Consider the following 2,873-nt stretch of genomic DNA (forward strand, 5'->3'; position numbering starts at 1 on the left):
TTGGATGAATTTTTCGAGAAGCTCTAATCCACCTTTTTATTGTTATCACCTTCATTGCCACTTGGAGGATTTTTTTTTACTACAAAAAAAAAATGATTAATTAATGTAGAGATATACAATAAATAATAAAATAACTAAAAAGAAAATAAATAAAGGAATTTTTTTTTTGTTGGGTAATGGGTAAATGGGTTAGTGGGTAAGTGGGTAAGGGGGTAAATGGGTAATGGGTAGTCCACATGAATAATAAAAAATAAAAAAAATTTAGGTTGGGTTAGTGGGCTGCCCAATGTTGGTAGCCCAATTGAGGGTGGTGGGTAATTGGCAGCCCACTTCAAGGTAGAGGGGCCCGCTTATGGGTTTCCTTTTTTTTTTTAGAGTGAGCCGCGGCTCCGAGCCTGGTGAGTCGCGGCTCACATCTTTTGTGTCTGAGAAGTCGCGGCTTAACACTTTTTCTTTTTGAAAATTTTTTGATTTTTTTTTTGCGGAGCCGCGACTTCGAGCTTGGTGAGCCGTGGCTCACGTTCTTTACCCCCTACGAAGCCGCGGCTTCCCATAGTGGGAGTCGTGACTTACCCCTTTTTTTTATTTTTTTGAATTTTTTTAAAAATTTTTTATGAACCTGCACAAAATAAAAAAAGGTGTTAATAATTTAATAATTAAATAAATAAAATAATAAAAAAATAAAAAGAAAGTAAGTTAGAGTGCTTGGGTTGCCTCCCAAGAAGCGCTTCTTTATAGTCACTAGCTTGACTATGGTACCCCATTCTGTATTACTTTATACGGCTTGAGATTTTCTTTATCGACCTTGACTGATCCGGTAAGTCCACTATAAATCTCGATAACATCATAAGGATGCATTTTTTTTACCTTAAACTTGTTCTCCTAATATGATCTAAGATTCCATGGCAAAAGATGGAGTTGTGAATCAGAAAGTACTACTCGCTATCCAACCACAAAATCAAGATAGCTAGAAAGTGGTGGTTGTTTTGTTTCAAGAATTGGCACCTGCTCTGTTGAAGGTGGTGGAATAGGCTTACCTTTACCTTCATTGACTAAATCCACTTTGTAGCAACTATCTGTATAAAGATACTGAGTCGCATTGAACAAATTAAATACCATTTCCTCCTCTCCAACTCTAAAAGTTATTTTTCCATTCTTCACATCAATAAGTGCTCTAGTCGTAGCTAAGAATGGTTTTCCCAAAATAAGAGGAATTTCAACATCATTTTCAATTTCGAGCACAATGAAGTCTACCAGAATGTATAAATGCCCAACTTTAAGCAAAACATCTTCTATAATCCCAACTGAGTGCCTGATTGTTCTGTCTGCTAACTACAAGGTAATTGTAGTAGGTTGTATCTCTTGAAATCCAAGTTTCCTAGCAATAGATAAAGGCATTATTGAAACACTAGCACCTAAATCACATAAAGCTTTAGAAATTTTAAAACTACCAATAGTGCATGGAATAGAAAAACTCCCTGGATCTTTAAGCTTTGGTGGAAGCTTATTCTGGATTATAGCTTTGCACTCTTTAGTAAGTGCAACTATCTCAAACTCTTCCAATTTCTTCTTTTTGGTCAGGATGTCTTTCAAGAATTTAAGATAACTTGGCATTTGTTCTAAAGCTTCAGCAAAAGGAATATTAATGTGCAGTTTTTTAAATACCTCAAGAAATCTTTGGAATTGTTTGTCAAGTTTTTGCTTTTGAAAATGTTGAGGAAAAGGTGGTGGAGGTGTGGGGGCAGATTGTGATTTTTCTTTTGAATTTTCAGCAGATTTTTCAACCACAATTTCTTTTTCAGCATCTTTTTCAATTTCTTTCTCATCGGATTGAATTGAAATATCAGGATTTAATGCTTGATTACTTACCTCTTTACGTACCTCTTTTCCATCGCGGAGAGTGATTGCCATGCAATGTTCCTTACCTTTTCTTCTTGGGTTGGGTTCAGTATTACTTTGTAAGGTACCTTGAGGTCTAGTATTTAAAGCACTAGCAAATTGGGCTACTTGTATCTCAAGATTTCTAATTGAAGCTGCTTGATTTTGAATGGAGGCATCAGTCCTTATCATAAATGCATCAGTCTTTGTTATGAATGCATCAGTCTTTGTCATGAATGTGAGACCTCGACCTCTATAGGCTCGTAATTAGATGTAGATGCAATAACACGGGCCAGGAGTAATTTCGACATTTCCTTAGTGAGCCCTTAGAAGTATGCTTTCAAACAATATTAAGGCCTAAGGCATAAAGGAATGATGAAAATCAGGGTAAAATGAATAAGGAAATAAAAATAATGATGATTTCCAAAATAGGGGCAAAATGATCATTTTTCATCTCAGGTCAAATTTTTAAGTTTTCGTAAACCCGAGTATTTCTAGGCTATTATGGACCTTGTCTCAGTGTTAAAAGAGTAAAAAGATTGCACAAAAGATTGGAGGAAGACAAAGCTAACTTGTTAAGGGCATTATTGTAATTGCATGAAAAATTGGATAAGCTTGAGCTATAAATATCATCTTCCACCAGCTTCTTCTCATATTTTCCAGCAACTTCTTCTTCTTCTTCCTTCCATCTCATGTTTGTTTCCCCTTCCATGGAAGCCTGTTATGAAACCTCCATAACCTCTCTCAAGATAGCTCCAATTTTCATGCTTTTGTGCACTTTTGCATAAAACCTTTGTGCTCTTTCACTCTCTCACTTTAAAATCCTTGAAAAATCTTACTTCCTTACTTTCTCTCACTAGCTAGGTGTTTAGAGAGAGAGAAAGAGGGAACTTCTATAATAGCTTGGAAGAATTTTGAAAGAGAATTTCATTACAATCCACCAAGGTGAATGATGAATTAGGAGTGGTTTTAAGTTACTAATAATGGCTAGTAAT

The 2,873-nt window shown here is 35.6% G+C and overlaps 1 pseudogene; it reads right to left on the bottom strand.

The window, feature by feature from the left end:
- Nucleotides 943-2,112, bottom strand: LOC108660649 (annotated as a pseudogene).

This window comes from Theobroma cacao, chromosome 2 (assembly GCF_000208745.1).
Source record: "Theobroma cacao cultivar B97-61/B2 chromosome 2, Criollo_cocoa_genome_V2, whole genome shotgun sequence".
Classification (NCBI taxonomy): domain Eukaryota; kingdom Viridiplantae; phylum Streptophyta; class Magnoliopsida; order Malvales; family Malvaceae; genus Theobroma; species Theobroma cacao.